At 48.7% G+C, this 23,606-nt stretch overlaps 1 pseudogene; it reads right to left on the reverse strand.

Moving 5' to 3' along the window:
* The window catches only part of LOC112399625 (eukaryotic translation initiation factor 1 pseudogene), a 79,075-nt pseudogene that overhangs the window by 39,764 nt on the left and 15,705 nt on the right, over positions 1-23,606 (reverse strand).

Below are 23,606 nucleotides of genomic sequence, written 5' to 3' on the forward strand. Positions count from 1 at the left end.
ATCTTTTTTGCCAGAAATCACAGTCTTGCTTGGCTATCACCTCAGCAATGATAGATTAACTATGAACTTATTCCCACCTCAACAGTGAAGTATCTAAACGGATATATCTTTTCTTTTTTTTTTTTTTCTTCTCACTGTTGCGGCCTCTCCCATTGCGGAGCACAGGCTCCGGACGCGCAGGCTCAGCGGCCATGGCTCACGGGCCCAGCCGCTCCGCGGCATGTGGGATCTTCCTGGACTGGGGCACGAACCCGTGTCCCCTGCATCGGCAGGCAGACTCTCAACCACTGCGCCACCAGGGAAGCCCTCTAAATGGATATATCTTAAGACAAATACACCAATGCCCTCCGCATGTCCAATAAGCCCAAAGCTGACAACCGCCCTCCGGAGCCACACTGGACCAGGCCCACTTGGCACAGCTGCGTTTCCCGGCAGGACCATAGCAGCATCCTAACAGCCTCTCGGGTCCCAGCCGCCCTGTGGAGGCCCTGCTCCTCCGGAGCTGGTAGGATTCCCCCTTCATTTTCAGAGCCCGACTCTTAGCCGCATGCATTGCTAATAATAATTCCATTAGTACAAGTATAATCTTCTTCCAAAAGACTCACAAGTCTTACTCTGACAGTTGAGCAAATGTCAATGATGAAAATCACTACTTTTGAACCATATCTCGTAACTTATTCTGAGGGGCTCAAATCTTTCATTTTGGAAAGAGGATAATATCTCTCTCAATTAAAATTTATTAAACAAGAAAAAACTAGTCATGGGATCTGTCTCCTGCTTTCCCCAAAGTTATGCTATGTCCCTGGAATAAAGTCAGCACCATGCCAGCCACTTTGAATCAGTTCCTGAATAAGTCCCAGGAGCGCCACGTCACCCTCCTGAGGTGCAGGAGCTAACGCTCCCTTTGCCGACGCTCATGGACACAGCTGATCCTCACGAGGGCTGGACTTTCGAGCGCCCCAGCAGGCGTGCGGGGCTGGTGGGTCCCTCTCTCCACAGTCCAGCAAGAACAACCTTGGGCAGGGCTGGGCATCACCAGCCACCAGGGCACGGCCAGCGCTGACCACACAACCAGGAAGAAGGGGCTTGGAGGATCTGGCTTAGAACTACACGCATGTATTCAAATCCAGGGAAGTCACCTGAAATTCATGAGATGAAAAATAATAATAAAGAAAATGAGGAAAGGGTTGGAGGGGGAGGGCAGCCATTTTAGCTGTAGCGTTAAATCTGCAAGATTCAGAGGAATTAGAGCCACGCACCTACCCCACTAGTTTGTCGTGTGTAACTTTTCCCTGCGGTAGTACACCCATGGTATTACTTGCTTTGTCTCTTGTGGAGAGGGGAACATTTATAAGGTGCCCACCACAAAGCCAGCCCTTGCATGTTTTTACCCCCCTGCCCCTACTAGGAGGTAAGTATCACCACCCAAGACACAGACACCTCAGCCGTGGAAGGTGAACCTTCCAGGCCCCTCTCTGTTGGTCAGGAAATGGACCAAGCCACCCTCTATGCCTAAACAGGCATGTTAAATGTTAATAGGCCTGGATTAGAACTCAGAGCGGTCTTTTTCTACAAGTAGAAATTTCAAATGGCTGTTTGATGGACCATTTAGTATATGTTTTAAAACCAAAGCTTGAGTCCAGTATTTCGTTCTATGGCCACAATTTTAAACATCAGTGTGAGATGCACCAGAGAGTCAATAAGACAGAAGAGTACTCCATACTGAAAAGGAAGCCTGGGGATTCTAAGGTTCACCCTGACCTCGGAAAAATGTCAGTGAACGGGTAGCATGTAGCTTAAATCAGATAAATACGGTACTAAGAGACAAAGCCCGTTAAACACACCGTGAGCCCATCACTGAAGAAGTGTTGCTCCTTCACAGAGATCTTCTGACCACTGTGCTCAGACAAAACACAGGACTTTGGAACAATGAGGGGTTCTGTTAGAAGTTTCTATCACAAAGACATTTAGCACTGCATTATTTTATCATCATTCCTCCAATTTAATAGCAGTTCTACAAAAACAAGTGTGGTAGAGAGTATGAACGTTTGAAAACCTTCCTGCAGGTTCTGCGTGGCCTCGTGGTTTCCTGAGATGCTGAACGCGAACGTCGGCTTCTCCAACTGCTGGCTCTAGGGTGGCAGCTTGTCGGGAGCCAGCGCGTCCCTAAGAAGTGCTGGTCCTCCTTCCTCCCATTCTTTCTCATGTGCATAGGTCACATTTGCTTCTTTCATTCATGAAAATAACCTCGATGGCAACAGAGACCTACACAACGCTTTCTAATTGAAAATTTTCAAGTATTCAAAAAAGTTCCTCTGATCAGTTATGCTAAAGGGTATTTTGAGGCCAACACTTAATTTTCAGTATTCCACCTGTCAATCACCACACCCAGCCCCCTGCCACACACCGTACTTGCCTCCTAGCCTAGCTCTTCTCTTCTGGCTCTGTCACTCATGACCACTCCTCAGTATTACTGGCTGTGCTACCGAAAGGCTTCAAAAAGGAATCCAGCAATGTCAAAAACCACACTAAAAATTTTAAATAGGTAATTGCAATGCATACTATGAATTAAGAAAAGCTGGTACAGTACAGTATATGCAGCAACCTCATTTTGGGGATGAGTGAAGCATAGCCAAGTGTACATCCCAGTATTGTCTATAAGAGGATAGAAAAATGTAAACCTAAGTACCCATCAGCAGAGGATGCAAAGGCTAAATTAGGGTCAGTGATGGATGGGGTACAAAGAACACTTCAGGTGACAGCGACGGAAGCTCTGTAGTCAAGGACACAAGCTTCATTTATTCATTTTTCCAACATTCAATACAAATGGAAGGTAAACTATGTTGCCAGGCACCATAACACACCCTGGACTGCAGCAATCCAGTGTCAGCGAAAGGAAGCAGGTACGGAAAACAGCATCGATGGTACAGCCCCACACAGTACACACACACACTCGCGTGTGCAATCACACAACAGTTGCACTCTCGGGATCAAAGCTTCAAACTTGAAGGGACAAAGTGAAACCAATATTCCCAAATACTCAAGTTTCATTAATATTTAACATTGCTTACATCTTTTACCAAAAAGTCTCCCTCTGCATTTTTTTTTTTTTTTTTTTGGGGACGGCAGGCGGACTCTCAACCACTGCGCCACCAGGGAAGCCCCTCCCTCTGCATTTTAATAGAAGATCATTCACTTTTCTGGGTTGATTTGCAGTTGATGTTACTTTCTCTTAATCCTTTCTCCTAATTAAGATTCTTTAAATTTTGTGGAACTCCTTCTCCATCTAAATCCTTTTCACAAGAATTTCAAAATCATTTCCTTACTTGCTGTGTACTTGCTTTCTTCCTTCAATGTTCCTGTCCATGGATATCTCATTATTTTTTTATATTTCAGTTAGCGCAAACGTCCGTCGGCACCAAGTGACAAACACTTTCACTGTAAAAGAAAACACCCTCGATTTCTCTTTCTCCCCAGTAAAGGTCTACTTCCTAAGTTCATCTCCCCGCACTCGATGAATGCTGGCGTGTAATCTTTAATATTACAAAATTGCACCAAAATACAGGCTGACAGATAGGAAAGCTATGATGTGAGACTTGTATGAAACAGAGGAGACCATACCTGGGCAGCGGCCGGGCTGAAGGCCACGGCCGTGACCGTGTCCATGCGTCCTGCCAGTCTGCAGCAGGAAGTGCTGGAGCTGGTTTTGTACACGGACGCCTAGACGACAGAACGCACGGCTGCAGACTCGGATGAGCCCCAGGGAACTGTGCACAGCTGAAGTATGTTCGCCAGCTGACCAGGCATCAGCAGCAGCTCGTCGACAAAATGCCGCCTAAGCCACGGAGGTAACCTCATGAAATGTGCTTTCCTCTTTTCCCGTTTAGAAAGTTTATCATCTTCACGAATTTACTTCATACTTTCTATTTTCTATCATAAGCTTCCACAATACCCTGTGAACAGTTTTAAATATATGCTTATTAGGTGGATGGACTTAGAGTCTGTCATAGAGTGAAGAAAGTCAGAAAGAGAAAAACAAATACCGTATGCTAAAAGGGGGAAGGGTAGGCTGGGACGTAGTGAGAGAGTGGCACAGGCATATATACACTACCAAATGTAAAACAGATAGCTAGTGGGAAGCAGCCCCATAGCACAGGGAGATCAGCTCAGTGATTTGTGACCACCTGGAGGGGTGGGATAGGGAGGGTGGGAGGGAGATGCAAGAGGGAAGAGATATGGGAACATATGTATAACTGATTCGCTTTGTTATAAAGCAGAAACAAACACACCTTTGTAAAGCAATTATACTCCAATAAAGATGTTTTTAAAAAAACACTATTTAAACCTTTACATATTTTTTAGCTTTTCAATTCAAATTAGCTGTCTTGTGTTACGTATTTACATCATAAAAAAATGCAAATGCAAAAGCTCATTCAGACACAGAAAAAAAGAGTAATAGCCAATCAGATCTTTTAAATGTATAAGGAAAAAACATCTGCTATAATTCTTAAAGGTATCAATAAATCATAAAAAAGATTTACATACTTTCATTCTAAAAATAAGCCATTTAATGATATAAAACATAATTCAAAAATATGAAAATATGGCCCTCACTTTTTTGTGAACTGGATGATAAAATGAGTTAACTTCTGCTCGTCCAACACAAGGAGAGAGCTACAGGGGTAATTCTCAGAAGAGGTCAGTACAATGTAGCAGGATGCTTGCAAAAGAGCATCACTCATGCATGATAAATGTGGCTACACTTGTCAGTAAGCTTAGAAGGAATCAGAAACGACCACTTTTCTATTTTACTGGAAATAGGACATTTGGGCCAATTGTGATTTGTGCTTCCCCTGAATTTGGACTTGCAGGATGACAGGCCTTACGGGGCTGTGTTTAGTTGGAACTCTTTGATGTACACTGTGTAACTGAACAGAAATTTAAGAAAACAAGCTATTAAAACATGGTGTAAACCTCCGTAACCTTAAACTCCTGTCCTTTCATTCCATCGTATACCATTCAGATGTTTATTTTCAGGAAGTAAAACCAGTTATTTTCCCATCAAAACCCCTCAGAACTGTTTTTCCCAATCTAACACCTCTCATCCAAGAGCACGCCACGGTGAGTCCTGGAATACCACACTCGGCACTGAAAGACCCTGGGGTCTGCGGTGACTTGGGCCCCTGTCCAGTCCCTGTGTGAGCAGCTGCCCAGCACAGACATCCTTAGCCATTTCCTAAAGCAAATGCACTGAAACTCCTAGCGAAAAGACACGCGGTTTTCAGAGAGAGGAATTCTCCCCGCGCTGGCGTCCCAGACGGTCACTCATGGCCCAGGAGGGAGCATCTGGAAGGAAACTTCCCAGGACCCCTGTAGGGTCACCCCCCTGTAGGGGCACTGGCTCAGAGAGGTGCCCACTGTGAGGGGGCCTCACAGCACTGTGTGAAGACGGGTCTAGTCACGGCCCACCTCCTGCCTGGACTGCCCCCACGCCCTCCCTGCATCTCCCCGTGGCTCTCTGGTCCAGACATGGCCACGGAGTCAGGGACCAGGAGGACAGGGGCCACGGCAGACGCTGGGCAGAGCACGTGGAATCTGGAGGATGGTCTCCCGGAGCTGCTTTGTTCTCTCCCGAGGGAACGAGGGACCCTCAGACTGCAACTGCAGGACCCACCCAGCACGGGGGACCTGGGAACACCCCCGACAGAGGGGAACCTCGGAGGCTGGTGCTGGGTCCCTGAGCAGGAGCCTGGCTGGGGCTGCCGCCAGGGTCACCAGGTGCCTGCTCCTGGGAGCATGAGGAAGGAGCTAAGTGCAAAGCCCCTTCACCCTCCTGCAGCCCGTTCCCGACCCCAGCCCCCGGCCCCCAACACGCAGAGCCGCACCCAGAGGCTGAGCTGGGCCCCTGGCGGCACGACTGAGCCATTTCCAACGTCCGCGTCGACAAGGGGGTGCGCAGCACCCACGCGCATGCACTCGGGCGCTGTGAGGGCTCCGGCCTCCTCCTCAACCCCTCCTGATGGCCCCCCGCCCGGAACAAAACCCTATGTGACCAAGGCCCATGAGCCCAAGGGACTGACCCCTGCCCGGATCAGCGCCCCCAGTCCAACCCCGCTCCTCCGTGACCCCGCTTCCCAAGAGCTGCTCCCCCATCAAGCTGGCTCCCTTCCCCACGTCACACACCTGAGGCTCAGGTTACCTGTCAGGGAGGGTCCCCCAAGGGGCTCAGGCTCGGGGTGTCTGACCTGCGCTGAACCCACTTGCTTCTTTCTTTGTAAGACTACAGAATTCTCAAGTGTCAGGACCTTGCTGTGTCATTCGCTCATGTGCCCCTGTACTTGGGAACAGTGCCAGGTACCAGTGGTCGCCAATAGGTATGATACAACTAAAGGGGTTCATTCACAGGTAGATTACTATACGTACGCACACGTGCAGGCACATGCATATGTACATACACACATGTACATGTACACAAAGGTGCGCGCGCACATGTACACATAAAGCCTGCACATATATGTGTGCATGTGTACTGCGTGTTACATGGATATACACATATGTACCCACACACTGGCTTTAAGGCGGGAGTTGTTGAAATAAACACTGACACAGTCAACCACCCTGGGTTATTTCGACTGAATTTTTTACAGAGAGAAAAGAGAAGCACTTGGAAAACCAGATCTTGACAAAACTTAATCTCCTCAAAGTTTCATGTAAAATCCACTATTACTCATTATTTTTGTCAAAGCTATAAAAACAGGGAGCCTTTAAAAGAAATGTGTCACTTCTTAAGGTGCATCTCCTCGAAAGGGCGCTGCAGGGTAAGTCGTGCGGGGAGAGGCTCCCGGCGCCCGGCCCTGGACTCTGCGGGTCCGCCGGCTGTTCCTGCCCTTCTCCCGAGGCGACCCGGCGGGCTCTGCTCGGAATCGAGCTGCACCCGAGCCCCCACTGGAGAAAGCAGCTTATGGCCCGACCCGGGCGCAAGGTAGAGCTGTGCTCCGCTAGGGCCGGGAAGAGCGCCACCGGCGCGTGCGGGACAGACGCGCTGAGCGCTGCGAACCCGCGCCTGCCGCCCAGGGACGGGAGGTGCGCGTCGTAGCCACCCCTCCAGTGGAAGTGACACCAGATCCATGCCGAGCCGGCCCCGGCAGAGTGGGGCGAGACACAGGAGCTCGGCTTCCCACGTAGGACACCCAGCCGCCTTCATCTAAGAGAGCGGCTCACCAAGACCACACCCACGGCCCAGGCCACGGGGTCCCTCCTGCCTGAGGCGAGGCCCCCGACGGCTCAGCTGGGCGCTAAGAAGGAGGTGGCGTCCCAGCCTGGTTAAATACTGCGCCATGGACCAAGGAGTTTGACGTGAACGAACAGTGTTTGGGAAAAAAAGGTAATTTAGAAGAGCAAAAAATGTATTTAAAATGCCAAAATGCCAAAACATAAAACGTTCACAGGGTGTTAAAGGGACTTGACTGACCCCTGCTGAGGTTCCAGCAGAAAGAGACTCACAGGCCGCCTTACATCAGGGCCGTGGAGAACCTGAGGCAGGATAGACCCTGCCAGTGCCCCGTGGGCAAACAGAAACGCGCCTCCGCACCATGCAGAGTGGTGCGGCAGCCCCACTGGCTCTGACTACGCAAGGCATTTTTGAGCGCCAACTGTATGTCAGCCAGGTACGGCTCTGTCCTCAAGGAGGTCAGAGTCTCAGGATCTCACGGGGAGGGTGCGTCACACACCGTCCCCCGGCATGGAGAGCTTTAGGGAGGCACGGCCGCTGAGCAAAGGAAAGCCCTGATTTCAACCAGACAGGCCAGGGCGGCCTCGTGGGGCAGCAATGGGGCCAGTCTTGACACAGAAGCAGGAGTTTGCCACTGGTCCAGGCCACGGAGGCAGGTGGTGGGAGGTGCAGTCTGGCCATCCGCCAAGACCTCCCGGGGGAGTGCTGTAGACGTGGAGCATGTGAGCTCATCTGTGTTCTAGCAACAGCTCCCCGAGGCTGGACGGGAAGAAGCCAGCGTGGGGACCCTCACCCAGTGGCCTTCCGCCAGGGTTAAGAGCATGAGCTCTGCGGCCAGCCAGTGCCTGAGGTCACACTCACGGCCCACAGGTCTCGGGACTTGCCAATGCCAGGGTCTCAGCCGCCTCGTCTGTGAACTAGGATTCCTGTGAGGACACCACGCCGGAATATGTGGTGCATAGGAACCCTCGGTGAGCAGTATTTATCACCAACTGCACCAAGAGGGGACAGGGAAACATCTGGGGTTTGCCCTTCTTCTGTCCTGGTCAGTGCCCCTGGGGCATCTAAAACTTTCCAGGGCTTGGTACATGTCACAGCAGTGCCCACGGTGCAAGAGAATGGCCTGGGCCCAGCAATTTGGGCCCCCCTTGGATGCCCGGCCCGAGACCAGAGGGTCCACACCCACACCTGAGGAGGCCAGGCAGGGATGAGACAAGAGCAGTGGCCAGAGTCTGCCTGCAAAGTTGATTCCAACTCGGAAGCAGCTGGGACCTCGAGGAATTGAAAGCCAGACGTTGAAATGGTGGCGTGTGTTTTAGCAGCAGGGTAGTTGGGGAAGAGCCCGGTGCAGACGGGCTGCTTGGAGTGGCAGGAGACGGCCGCTGGGACAGGAAGGCTGACAGAGGGCTGGACCACACACCCCTGTACCTCCCTTCTGAGGGTCTGCACTCACCGCGGCAACACACGTCAACCCTCTTCCGCGATTTTAAATACGAGTCAGTCTGGGAACAGACAGAGGCCTGGGGAGACCCGGGGACCAGTCCAGACCCTCCAATACATGGGAAGTTTAACGAGTTCAGTCAACCTGCTTCTCTATTTTATGTACCTTCAAAGTCCCCGTAAAATCAAGTTCTGTCTAACAATAGGAAGGACGTGGGATTCCAGCCAAACGCAGACTTCTCTCATCTTCCAGACAGAATAAATGTCCCAGTCCTCATTGCTCTGCGGCGCCCTTTCCTCTCATTTTACGATGCTTAAAGAGTCAGCTTTGTGTAAATGTTATTCACGCCCACATCTACCACCTTCTCGATGACAATTTCTTTGAAAGCAGAAATCATTTCTAATTCAGCTTCTGACCTTCTACTGCAGGAAGCAAAATTCTGTGCATTTCTCCTTAAACTCGTGGGAACAAACGAATTGTGTGAAATTAGTTGCACGCAAAGATTGAAAGTTTTCTAAGGCAATGTCCACCAGCCTTCATAAATTTGTATTTTAAAAATGGCTTCCAGTTAATGACTTTAGCATATGCTAAGAAATTCACATGCATTATCTTATTTAATCCTTATAACAGAGAAAAGTATTCTATGCAAAAGGTTAAAATATCTTCTTTTATGAAATGGAAACAGAGGAAGATGTCAGACAAAACAGCATCACGTTACTTTTCAAAATGAAATAACTTCTCTGAGAATATGAGAAAAACTGGTTACCTAAGTTGAAAAGAATCGTCTTTACCATTATTCTAAAGCCAGGGCTTTATTTTTATAAGTAAAAGAGCATCTAAAGCTCCAAAATCATATTTTTCATTTTTAACTTAAACAGATGAAACAAATTTGGGAACCAAATTGAAAAAAAATCTCACACTAGGCTCTAATATGCCAAGTTTCAATCAAGTCTTTATGACTCTGTGATAAACTCCAGAAAGAAATAAAGATTAGAACATGCAAAAAAAAAATTTATAGTGGAAATGCTGACAAGCCATTTTCCACACGCAGAAAATGATGACGGTGATGACGACAGTGATGATGATGATAGCTTTGAAATGACCACCTTTAATAAGAGTCACGTACAATACATTCAAAAGTTAAATGAGCAAAGAAATCTTTTTCTAATACTGTAACTCATAATACTTCAGAGACAGCAAGTGTCCGAAAGCATGGAAAGAAGTATGTTTTAAATGTAACACTTGACAGCATTAAAGGAACATCACATGTGAGATTCCTATTTACCTTCATGACTGAAACATTTTAACTAAAGAATGGCGATATTTGGTAAATTTAGTCAATTCTTACTGCATTATATTAACTAAAGACTCTAAGAAACTCGGCAAAAACTGATCAAATATACAACCTATGTAACATTTCAAGAGAGACACTTGGATGTTATAAATATGTATCTTTAAGATAAATTTTATGTACTGCATTTTGAGAATAGTACATTAAACATTCTAAGTGCTATTCGTCAAACTGTAACCCCTAGAGTCTGTGTGCAGACTGGTCTTTTCAAAAAACCCATTGCCCTCAGCACGTGCATCTCATTTCCTGTAAGGGACCGTATCCTTTGCTTTCTGTTGGTAACAGTCAGTTGTGACTCAGGTCAGCAGATTCCAGGGATGGACAGCCATCCCGGGGGCACAAGGACCTGCGTCTGGAGGTGAACGCCTCTGCCCTTTAAGATTCTGTGCCGGGGCTTCCCTGGTGGCGCAGTGGTTGAGAGTCCGCCTGCCGATGCAGGGGACGTGGGTTCGTGCCCCGGTCCGGGAAGATCCCACATGCCGCGGAGCGGCTGGGCCCGTGAGCCATGGCCGCTGAGCCTGCGCGTCCGGGGCCTGTGCTCCGCAACGGGAGAGGCCACAACAGTGAGAGGCCCGCGTACCGCAAAAAAAAAAAAAAAACAGTAAAAGAAAGAGAGTCCTTTTAAGCAATGTGGTAAGACTTCACTGAAATAAAGAGGATACCCTTGAATCACCATGCAGATTTCAGAAGGCAGTATACATTAAACCCTTGATTTAGAAAGCCATTCCAAATATATCAAAAACCAAATTGCAGCTGTAGTCCTACAAACAAAAGTTTTGTTCACAAGTCTCTCAGTTGGTCTTTTGGGTAACAAAGTGTCTTCTGAACTAAACTGTGAGGCAGTGAATTCATGGAAGGGGCCACCTCCTCAATTCCCCGATTTTCAACCGTCAGCTGTGAGTATTTTTAAACACATCCTCTGTAGAGACAGACTAGCTACATCTTACAGAGAGAACCTGCGGACTCACAAAGGCTGCTTCCCATTCCCGCAGCACCTCCATGGCTGCCACCCAGTCCGCCTAGCGCTTGAAACACCCAAACGTTCCACCACATTTTAAGTGAAAATGGATTACCAGTAAAATCAAAAACTGGGCCCATAAACTAATCAAAGACAAAAGTGTAAACATTAACATTCGATACAGAATTAAAATGTCTTCTAATGTCAAACATCAAGGCTTAGAAGAATTTCATGCCCAGTAAAAACTACCGTTGAACCTGGCAGCAAACTGACTGCATCGTATATTTGCATCTGCTAAACACTTTAAACAAAGTTGACAAAGGCTGTGCACTGTCAAAAACTCACTCGCTTTCCTTTGACAAATTTGGTGGACGGGACAAGAATGGGCTCCCGCCGTGATGGCGGCGCTGCAGCCGCACTGAGGTCGAAACCTCCAGGGTCCTGCTCCAGCCAGCAGCAACCACGAGGCCTGTGACTCGGTTGGGAACTCCTTCCAACCAGAGACGTACAGATGGATGATTAGGTATGATTCTGAGGCCTGACAGGAGAGGCCTGACCAGAGCCCCTCCCCTAGCTGATCCCAGGCAACTGGCCGGAGCTAGTGGGCGCACTGCTCAAACGGTGGGGAGACCCGGGCGGTATGGATTTCCAGGTGGGAAGCCAAGAGTCTACTTAGAGGTAAGTGAGGCTGCAGATGTCAGACACCCCATAATAGAGGTGGAACGGCCGTCCGGCATGTAGGTACTGAGCTGGAAGACAGGTCTGAGCCAGAGGTTAGACGGCGAGGCCGTGGGCGGGAGAGACCCCAGGCACAGGCTGCACACATGAAGGGCAAGCCCTCGACACAGCACGTGGTGGGTAAACTTCATCAATGTGGCATAGGAGGGACAATGTACCAATGACCTAACCTTCAATGTTTAGCCCAGAGCACTGTCTTAAAAAGTATACGTGGGAGGGCTCCCCTGATGGCGCAGTGGTTAAGAACCCTCCTGCCAATGCAGGGGACATGGGTTCGAGCCCGGGTCCAGGACGATCCCACATGCCACGGAGCAATGAAGCCCATGGACCACAACTACTGAGCCCACGTGCCTAGAGCCCGCGCTCCAAAACAAGAGAAGCCACTGCAGTGAGAAGCCCGCACACGGCAACGAAGAGTAGCTCCCGCTCGCCGCAACTAGAGAAAGCCCGCGCACAGCAACGAAGACTCAACGCAGCCAAAAATAAATAAATAAAATAAAATAAATTTTTAAAGAAAGTATATGTGGCAGAAAAGTGTAGAGTAGAAAGAGTACTAGGTTCAATAATAAACCCAATGCTAACACCAAAATATGCAGAAATCCTCACTCAAGGCCAGAATAAACAGGGTGACACATTTCTGCTATAGGTGCTTTTTGGTTGGTTGGTTTGGGGTTTTCTTTTAGCAAAAGGTTCTAGCATAAAAATGTCACATTTCTAACCAAAATATACTAGAACCTGTAACACCTTGTACCAGTCCTTCTGAAATTTCAAGTATAACACTTTTCAGAAGAATTTGACTTAGACCTTTGAATAAATTAAAAGTTTATAAAATGAGTGTCTGAAGCTCAGAGCTTTGCTTCTAAATAAATTAAAATCAGTGCTCTTTAAGTTAAAATGATGATGTTAGCCACAAAAGCTCAAAACTTAAAGTTTTGGAATCAATTTGCTATTCAACAGCAACCGCTGTAATTTTTGCCATCTTCCACATGAAATGGGGTAAGCTGTTCAGTTCATCACAGGGTGCACATACTAAGTGTAGCAGTTTACTTTTTAAATGTACTAAGTTACTATGTTACTTAATAGGCCAGAAGCATCAGGTTATATCACCCTGCTATATGTCATATGCTCTACTGCCTCCAGTTTTATTTTTCCTTTGAGGCTCTTTTCTCTACTGAGATGAAGCCATTAAACAAAGGACCATGAGCTCCCCGAGTTCCCGGCGCTCAGCCCGAGCCTGGGGCTTGGACCTTCAGCACATGCTTTTGCTGGAAGGGCAATGGTAAGGATGTGATGGGAGGACAGCAGGAGAAAGGATACAGGAATAAAAATCACTCACTGCTGATAAGCTAGTAATCTGCTGCATCTGTCATGGGGATCCTGAAAACAGGTGTGCACCTGCTCTTCTGTTTATACCTGGAAGAGAATGAAATATGATCCATCATTTTGTTTCCCTTTCACTACAACTAAAGATTCTACCTTTTAAAAACTTGAAAATAAAAAAAAGTTTTCATGCCACTTAATAATCATATTTTACTAACACTAAAGGAATAAGCGCGGCTGTAAGCACGAAAGGCGCGTCACACGCGACCCCTCCATCAAACCAAAAGGACACCTGGATGCACAGCAAATACAGAGCAGGGACGGGAAGCGAGCACGCTGGTCTCGGGAAGAGGAAAGCTGGGGGGGGAACGGGGCTCGGAGGGGAGGCCTCCAGTTTTCTCTGCAAGGTTTCGTTTCCTCAAAAAGTTTTGAAAAAAAAGACAGTAAAGCATTAATATCTGCCGAAGTCAGGTGTGGCCAGGCAGGTGTTCAGTAGCCCACACGAACGTACATCTGTGGATATATATGAAATATTCCGTAATTTCAACTTATTATAAACAGTAATGGTTCTACATACGAAATGAGTTAAATATGTTGCTGAACCAGGGTGATGACCCCCTTCCTGAGCCCCGGCCCCTGGCAAGATCACCCCAAGCCCAGGGACGGCCCTACAGGGAAGCTCCACGTGTGGAGAAGGGGGATTTCTGGTAACAGGAGGCTATTATCACATTTTGGATGGCATTTGTAAATGTAAACGCTTTATTTACACATAACTCCTGTTGAAATGCGGCACCCCGAGTCCAGAGAGGACAGGCCCGAGAGGAGATGACTGCCTTCATGCGGCGCCTTTGCTGGTGTCGATGTGATGCTCGGCCAGCTGAAACTCAAGGCCGAGGACGACAAGATAAACGCGTCTATGTAATAAAACTGCACAGACTATACAGGCTTAGGAAATGTCTTTGCCCTGCAATGAAAATCAGTAACCATTACTAACAAAATAAATGTCAATAAAAACTCTACTGCTCTAAATATGAGATCCTTTCATCTTAACACCAAACATCTATTTATTCTAAATGTATAGAATGTACTTTGTTAGAACCAGCTTAGTTTCTGGTTTTTCTTCCTGACTTTCTAAAAGATGTTACATGATTAAATTTTACTGTAATGAGTGTTTTGAATTCTGGCCGTTTAAAAACTCTAAAATAACTGGGCAGTATACATATTCAAGCCAAAATTCTAAACCTGTTTTAAAACATAGTTCGGAGGTGTCTGCTGCCTCATTGCACAGCCCATGTCACAGGGTAGAAGTTGAAAGGACTAAGGGCCTAAAACAAATTCCCTCTCTCTTCACTGCTGCCGAGCGCCCCACCCTGCAGAGGCCTGGGAATTAACCAACTTTCCATTCCTGATTAGTTTCCCCAGGATTCAGTCCCTTTTTACAAGACTCATAGAAAATAAATGCTAACAGCTTTCTTGAAAATATGCTTTTTGCCAGCACAATCTGATGAATCGAAGCCGCGTCTCCTGTCATCACCTCTTTTCCTGTCATATTCCTGTCCCCCTTTCCCATTCTATTTCCAAATGATCTCCTATAAGTTCACTGAAACATTTTTTTCCCCAGAAGGTACTTCCTCCACATAGTATCCCTTGGGCATATTTTCATCTGTACTATAAAATCACGTTGAATTTATATTTAAATTATTCCAGTATTTTAGTATTATTCGCTGTCATTTTTAGGCCACACAAACGAAAGGCTTATTTAACTGTGTGTACATATGTGCACACATGCATGTACTTGTGTGCTGTGCGCGCATGCATGTCACGTACGTGTACACACACACGCACACCACGCACGCACACACAGAAGAAAGTCCTGAACCGTCGATCAGTGTCAGTGTGCTGCCCAGCTGCCCAGCCTCCTGGTTAGGGTAGGACACGGGGACCCTGGAGAAGCTCTGCTCGGACAGCGGACTGCCCGACAGTCTCCCTAGGGTCACCATTACCAGACGCGGTGCCAGCTCTGTCCTGCGGACCGACCACACCTTCAGCGTCCGTCCCAGGAAGCGGACAGTGCTCACTGCTCTGTCGTGACCTGAGCGGGACAGAGCAGGAAGGAAGGACCGAGTACCTTCATCCAAAACACCAGAACCGCACCTCGTCCAGGAAGAAGTAACGCTGGAAGCCAGAGGCATTTCCGAGCCAAGCGACCCAGAGGAACCAACGCCCAAGGAGGTGGATTTTACTTCATTTAAAGGCTAAATATGGTTTCTGAAGAAGGTGTTGAACTGTGACGTAACCCATCGGCTTGACCAGCAATTACAGCATCAGAATAATTAAACTTGCAGATAACGGACCGGTTATCACTTAACTGCATCCATCCCCTCCTTTTACAGGAAAATAAGCGTCTGCTCAGGAAGGGACAGGCAGTACTGCCCAGGTCATGCCGCTGGCCAGCGCGACGGCCGTCCAGACGAGGGGTCCCGTGCCCCGTCGGCCCCAGCGCTGGGCTGCCCGGCCCGTCAGCTCCGTCCTGATGAAGCGGCGGCAAGCGCTGTGGCTTCTGTCTGGGCCCCGTCCCGCCCCGCCCTTGTGACCAACTCGAAAGGCCTTCGCAGCGGCTGGGGGGGGAGGGGCACCCTTAAAGTCACCCCCAGACGCTGCCACCGCCTGCCACGCTGAGGAGCCCGTGCGGCGAGAGGCTTCTTGGAGGTGGGTTCTTGGAGTCTGGGAAATGAAAACTGCGGTCCTGCGAGAAGTGGTACCAAACGGAAAGGGCAGGGCTGGGCTGCCCACTGGACTCCGGCGGGTGCGCCGGCGGGCGACGGGGAGACACTCGCACCAGAAAACCAGCGATGCTCCCCGTACTGAAGCAAAGCTGCGCTTCTGAGCCGCTGCCACGCGCCGGGAAGGGCTCCATCCCCACGTCCTGGGCGCCGTGATCCTGGGCGATCCAAGGCCTCAGATCTCCCGAGTCTGACACTTCGTGACTGAAATCGCAGGGCTAGGAGACATCCTTGCCGTCGCAAGGAGCTCACCTCCAGCAGCCTGTGCTCACGTGGGCTCGGCGTGTGAATTACAGATGGTAAGTTAGAGATTAGACAGGGACTTGCAACATCACCACATCACACCTGTCAGAAAACTAACAGGAAGAACTGGAAACACCGGGAAAGATGCACATTGCAGCTCTGTGACATGACCTCGAGAAAACTGAGAGCTAAAATTTACCGAGCAGAAAACTATCCGAAATGGCTTTGCTGCCCTCTGGTGTAAGTTTCCGGGAGCTTCGCCGAAGCACCAAGGCCGCAGAAGGGGCGGCACCTCGGCGCTTCCTCGGGACGCCGCGACCCCGCGCCCCCCGCGCAGACACGGCGCTGCGGCCTCCGCGTGGGCGCGGAGGGCCGGACACCGTCCCTTCGGACGCGCCCCTGTCGCGCTGAGCGGCCTTTCCTCGCACGTCAAACGAGGGCGCTCGCACCACCCACCTCCCCAGGCGGCAAGAGGCCGCGGGGCCACGCGTGGTGGATCCAGCGGGGCCCCCAGTCATCCACTGCGGAGCGGGACACCCTCCTCTCGTCCTCCCAGCCCTCCCACCACTGACTAGCATCCCTCCCCGGCTCCCGACGGCGCGGCTGCGGTACCCAAGCAGGCAGGGGCGCAGCGGAGCAGACGCCGTAAGGAGCCTGCCCGGCGCCTCAGGACAGACCCGCAACTCCCAGTGACAACAACGGGACCTTCTCCTCCAAGCTCCGCCTGGGCACACGAAGCGCGGAGCCGGAGGCCTGTGCCGACGCGTGGCCTCGGGGTGAGCGCCGGGACCCCAGGGACCCCAGCCAGGACGCGCTTTCCTCTGTGTCCACGTGTCACACACGTCTTCTCTTCTCTCGCCTCCGAAGAAGACCGATGTGCCGGGTGTGGGCTGGGAGGCGCTCTAGAAACAGAGTGAGCGACACAAAACCCAGGCCCGCAGTCCTCTCTCCCCCAGGGAGGAGGCTCCCGCCCGGGCGAGAAGCAGGACGGACGGTGGGTGGACAGGGATGGGGCGCGAGGTCCCCACCAACAGGAAGGGCAGCGGGAAGGGGGCCAACTCGGCAGCGCCCAGACAGACGAAGGACTCAAGACCCAGAAGCAAGAGTTCTCAGCTCAGTTGCATCCTTTTATAAGAATTCGTTTTCATGCAATTCCATAATACTTAATGAAATTTTAATTACTTTAATCTTCCGAAATAACTGACCCCAGGATCTGGCTTTACACCCCTTGCCCTCAGCCCGACACGAGAGGGGGTGGGCCCCCCAGGGACGCGTTCAGACCCACCCAGCCTGTCCCCGCGTCTGCCCGGTGCCAGGCACGGGCTAAGAGGAGGCATGGGGCCGGGCTCCCCACGTCTCCGTGCCGGACAGCAGCGTGTGGTGGGAAACGACGTTCTAAAGCCTAAAGCATAAACACAGACCCCGTTAGTAAATTAAATATCACTGTGATCCGTGGTTTTCACACGGGACACACCACCTGCTTGTGCTCTCAGAGGTCAGGTCCTCCAGGAGGGAATTTTAATTTAGCACCTAATACTGACCACAATCAAACTATCCAGAACACACTTCTCCTATTTCCCTTAGACGATGATGGAAACAGAAACCCACTTTCCTGCCTTCCGGGTAAACGCTGAGAGACCAATCCTATTTTCAAAGCTGAACCGTATGCCCATTAACCAACTACCCGCATGGGGCAAAATGCTGTGCTGAGAACAGGAAAGGGAGCTAATGATGACTCTTTTCCCCAAAATGGAAATAGAGCCCATTTTAAAATGCAGGCTGGACTATCTACTGCATTTTCTTAGTTCAGCAGAAGCCCTTTTGCCAACAATAAAATCCACAGAGAGACGTCCACAACCAACGCAATCACCGTGGACACCCATCATGGGGGTTGCCCGGTGTACGTGCACGAGGGCCCTAAAAGCGCACTCCCGACACAGGCACTGAGCCCGGCGGAGCCACGGGCCGTCCTGGAATTACATGGGCTAGAGGCTGGGTGGGTGAGGAAAAGAGACACTGCAAGAAGCACGCCCCCCAGGCCCTGGTCTGCCCTTGGGAAGGGCCGCTCCTTCCCTCTGTCCGGAGCCGGCTGCAGACTCTGGGAAGAGCCGAGGCCGGGAACCCGGAGAGAGGCCGGGGCGTGCTCTCATCCACTGCCGGGTGTGGCCTCCCCACCGGCTGGGGCCAGTGACCCCTGGTGCCTCCTCTGTAGTTCACAAAAACACACGGACTAGTGAAAGATACTTTGTTTTTTCAGTTGTTGTTACAATACCTACCAAGTGTAAGGTTTTTTTTTTTGGTTGTTTTTTTTTTGCGGTACGCGGGCCTCTCACTGTTGTGGCCTCTCCCACTGTGGAGCACAGGCTCCGGACGCGCAGGCTCAGCGGCCATGGCTCACGGGCCCAGCCGCTCCACAGCATGTGGGATCCTCCCGGACGGGGACACGAACCCGTGTCCCCTGCATCGGCAGGCGGACTCTCAACCACTGCGCCACCAGGGAAGCCCCAAGTGTAAGTTTTGAAGCAAGCAGCACCAGGAGTCTCACGAAGAGGGGCGAGACCTCAAGGTTTAGGACCAGGAACCTACAGGTACCAGTTACAAAGCCAAAGAGGCAGTAATTTTAACATCATTGTCCTCATCTCAAACCTACTTGCTTAAAAAAGTTCTTTGCCTTGTTCCGTTCATAAAAATGTTTATTTACAAACGCTACTAACTTCCAAACCATGTTTCTGTCCTGTCTGTAAGACGACTTCACTCCCCCAAAACCTCAGGGCCCCTGCCACAAATATGCCCGCAGTTCCGGTCTCACAAATTACACTCACCCTTCTTGGTCTAGCGGAGCTCAGTGGAATCTGGTTTGTTAAATCTCATCATTTCATTCCCCAGTTCAAGCCATGGTTCTAGTCTGTCCTCGTCTTGAAGGGAACGAGAGTTGCACTTAGCAACTAATAACAAGACCATAATGAGGCTGAACCATGCCCCATAGGGTTAAAAGGCCTGTCCAGAAACCATGCCCACAGGGTTAACAGCAATGGGTGACCAACAGAAACCCTCGAGCTCATCCTACAGAACAGCAGGTGAGGGAAGAGCTGGTCAGGACCCTCACGGGGAACGCGTCCCGACCAAGCTCGCCTTATCTTTGACTCCCTAGCCAGCTCTATAGATAACGCCTCTGACGTACGGGTCCCTTGGTTACTGGGGCTTCAGTCCCCACCCTTGGGGAGCGAATCTGAGATGTGCTCTCCCGTCTCGTCATGAATAACCCCATGGCATCTCAGCGTCTGGCAAACGGACCTAGTTTGGTAACAAGACGCACTCATAAATCCACATGAACTAAAATTCTACATTTTACCTGAAAAAACAGCAGGTGTCCCTGATCATCATTGAAGATCGTCATTGAAGACCAGGGACAAGTGGTTGACTAAGCCACAGGCCAGCTGCTGTCCATCTCCTGCTTAAAAACGTGAGAGGAACTCCTTATAAATCATAGCTCAGAGGAGTCACACTTGCAGCAGATAAAATGTAGAATCTCCAGTTCACCTGGTGCTCGTCTTCTCAGGTAGTGTAACAACAGTTTCCCCATCCCCGGGCACCGAGGGCCCGCCGGGTGCCTCACGTCGTGGCCCGACTTCTTCTACAGCGAGGAGCCTGAGGGCGGGGAGCCAAGGGTCACGCCCAGGACGCAGGTCTGAGCCCAGGCCGCCCACTCAACGGCTCTTGAGAGGCATATGCTCGGCTAAGCCATTCCATGTGAACAGTTCCCTAAAACAAGGGAGAAATCAGTTGTAGATCCAACATTCAAACTTGAGGGCCCACTTTTTAATCAAACACTCTGTAAGCAAGCATGTTGAGTATCACAAAAATATTTTTACTGATAACACTACATATCTAATTGCCTAAGATTATTCAAAAAAATTCTTTGGCTAGAATTATATGAAAAACAGAAGGAAGTCAGCACAGTTATAAATAACCGTAAGCTTTAGGGATCTGCTCTGCACAGATGGCAAGCGCCCATGGAGGTCAGGGTGAGGGGGTGCTGGTACACAGCAGACCCTGGGTTGGGAGCAAAGGCATGTTCTCACCTGTAAGCAAATCTAGGGAGCAGAAATGACGTCTACTTCTGAAAAGAAGAGCTCAGAGTGAAGCTGCCTGGATGAAAACTGCCTCCCGACTTCTTCCAAACTTCACCGAGAAAACTGCTGAGGTCCCAGAAAGGAATTAAAGGCATTCTGATGCACTTGACATCACGGTGCTGCCACGAGGCCAAGAGTGCCCGGCCCTGCGTGCCCTCCTCCACCTGGGGGAGGAAGGGCTCAACCCACTGAGGAACCAGAAGACCAGGCCTCCAGGGGGCAGCTGGTGGCTATTCTGCAGCTTCCCCTTGTCTGTGAATAAGCCTCTACGTGCAGCCCTCCTGCCAGGCTCCCTTGGAGCTTATGGAGGAGACGGCCACACACACGGCGTGCAGACCTGGACCCAGTGCTCGTGTTGCGGGAACTGCAACGCACACACAGACGCTCTGGGCTAATTCTAATAACGTTCCAGGGGAAGTGAGTTTTGATTTTAATCTCGACTCAAACACTCTCATATAACTTCAAGTAACCAAGATTTTAAAAATCTGTTTAAATGGAACAGTGGGCAGAATAAGAGACTCTTACAAATGCAGAGAAGCGCGGCTCCGGCTGGACTGTGTACCTGAATCCTGAACACAGAGCGTGGCAGCTCGGTCGTGGGCCACGGCAAACTGCCTGATGAGCCTGCTTGACAGAGGACTCTCCAAAGGGTACTCCTCACTTCAAGGAGGATAAGAGAAAATAACTGAGATAGTCCGAAGTGGCGTTAGAAATAAAAAATAAACCAGAAACAAGGTGAAGTTTCCCTATTTACATGTATAACTTTACTCCATAACATTTATATATATATGTTTACATAAATGTGTATATATATATATATAAACTCTTATTCAAAACCATGAAATACCACCTATAGGCTGCCTACAAGAGACTTACTTCAGAGCTAAAGACATACACAGACTGAAAATGAGAGAATGGAAAAAGCTATTTCATGCAAAGGAAACTACAAGAACACAGGAGTAGCAGTAATCGTATCAGACAAAACAGACCTTAAAACAAAGGCTATAAAAAAAAACAAAGAATGGCATTATATAATGATAAAGGGAGCGATACAAGAGGATATTATACTCATTAACATATACGAACCCAATACAGGAGCACCTAAATATATAAAGCAAGTATTAACAGATATAGAGGGAGAAATTGACAACAACACAATAATGGTGGGGGACTTTAACACCCCACTGACATCAGTGGACAAACCATCCAGACAGAAAAGCAATAAGGCAACATTAGTCTTAAATGACACAACAGAGCAGTTGGACTTAGTAGATATCTACAACACTCCATCCAAAAACAGCAGAATACACATTCTTTTCAAGTGCACATGGAACCTTCTCCAAGATAAATCACATGCTGGGCTACAAAACAAGTCTCAACAAGAGACTGAGGACAGAAATTCTATCAGGCATTTCTTCCAACCACAATATCATTAAACTGGAAATCAATTACAGGAAGAAAAATGAGAAAAGCACAAACATGTGGAGACTAAACAACATGCCACTAAAAAACAAATGGGTCAATAAAGAAATCAAAGAGGAAATCAGAAAATACCTCAAGACAAATGAAAATGGAAACACAACTTTCCAAAATCTATGGGATGCAGCAAAATAAGGTCTAAGAGGGAAGTTTAAAGTGACACAGACCTTCCTCAAGAAACAAGGAAATCTCAAGTAAACAACCTAAACTTCCATCTAAAGGAATTAGAAACAGAAGAATAAACAAAGCCCAAAGTCAGCAAAAGAAAGGAGATAATAAAGATCAGAGAGGAAATAAATACAATAGAGACCAAAAAACAATAGAAAGGATCAATGAAATGAGATTTTTTTTTAAAAGATAGAACAAAATTGACAAACCTTTAGCCAGACTCATCAAGAAGAAAAGAGAGAGGACCCAAATAAATGAACACAAGAAATGAAAGAGGAAAAATTAAAACCAATGCCACAGAGATAGAAAAAAACATTAGAGAATCCTATAAACAGTTATATACCAACAAACTGGACAACCTAGAAGAAATGGACAAATTTCTGGAAACATACAATCTTCAAAACCTGATTCAGGAAGAAATACACAATCTGAATAGATGGATCACTAGCAGTGAAATTGAACTTGTAATTTACAAACTCCCAGCAAACAAAAGTCCAGGACTGAACAGCTTCACTGGGGAATTCCACCAAACATAAAAATAGCTAATACCTATCCTTCTCAAACTATTCCAAAAACTTGAAGAGATGAAACATTCCCAAATTCATCTACAATGCCACCATTACCCTGATCCCCAAGCCAGACAAAGATACTACAAAAAAAATTACAGGCCAGTATCACTGATGAATACAGATGCAAAAATCCTCAACAAAATATATGCAAGTTGAGGGCTTCCCTGGTGGCGCAGCGGTTGAGAGTCCGCCTGCCGATGCAGGGGACGTGGGTTCGTACCCCGGTCTGGGAGGACCCCATGTGCCACGGAGCGGCTGGGCCCGTGGGCAATGGCCGCTGGGCCTGTGCATCCGGAGGCTGTGCTCCACAGCGGGAGGGGCCACAACAGTGGGAGGCCCACGTACTGCAAAAAAAAAAAAAAAAAAATATATATATATATATATATTTGCAAGTTGAATTTAACAATGTATAAAAAGGATCATACACTATGATCAAGTGGGATTTATTACAGGGATGCAAAGATGGTTCAATATTCACAAATCAATCAATGTGATACACCACATTAACAAAAGGAAGACTAAAAATCACATGATCATCTCAATAGATGCAGGAAAAGCATTTAACAAAATTCAACATCCATTCACGATAAACTCTCATCAAAGTTGGTATAGAGGGAGCATATCTCAACATAACAAAGGCCACTTACGGTAAACCCACAGCTAATGTCATACTCAAAGGTGAAAAGCCTGGCTAACACAAGACACCAAAGAATCCCTGCTGGTGCGGATATGCTGGCACCGAAGCTGGGTAAGGAAACGTCAGTGTGCTTTAGAAATGTACATGCAGGGACTTCCCTGGTGGCACGGTGGTTAAGAATCTGCCTGCCAATGCAGGGGACACAGGTTCAAGCCCTGGTCCAGGAAGATCCCACATGCAGTGGAGCAACTAAGCCCGTGCACCACAACTACTGAGCCTGCGCGTCTAGAGCCCGTGCTCCCAAACAAGAGAAGCCGCAATGAGAAGCCCATGCACTGCAACGAAGAGTAGCCCCGGCTGGTCACTACTAGAGAAAGCCCGTGCGCAGCATCAAAGACCCAACACAGCCAAACATAAATAAATAATTTTTAAAATTAAAAGAAATGCACATGCAGGACACAGACGTAGCATCATGTCTGAGATTCACTTCAAAATGTGAAACTCTTTGGGCTTCCCTGGTGGCGCAGTGGTTGAGAGTCCGCCTGCCGATGCAGG

Source organism: Neophocaena asiaeorientalis, unplaced genomic scaffold (genome assembly GCF_003031525.2).
Source record: "Neophocaena asiaeorientalis asiaeorientalis breed wild unplaced genomic scaffold, Neophocaena_asiaeorientalis_V1.1 scaffold649, whole genome shotgun sequence".
Lineage (NCBI taxonomy): Eukaryota > Metazoa > Chordata > Mammalia > Artiodactyla > Phocoenidae > Neophocaena > Neophocaena asiaeorientalis.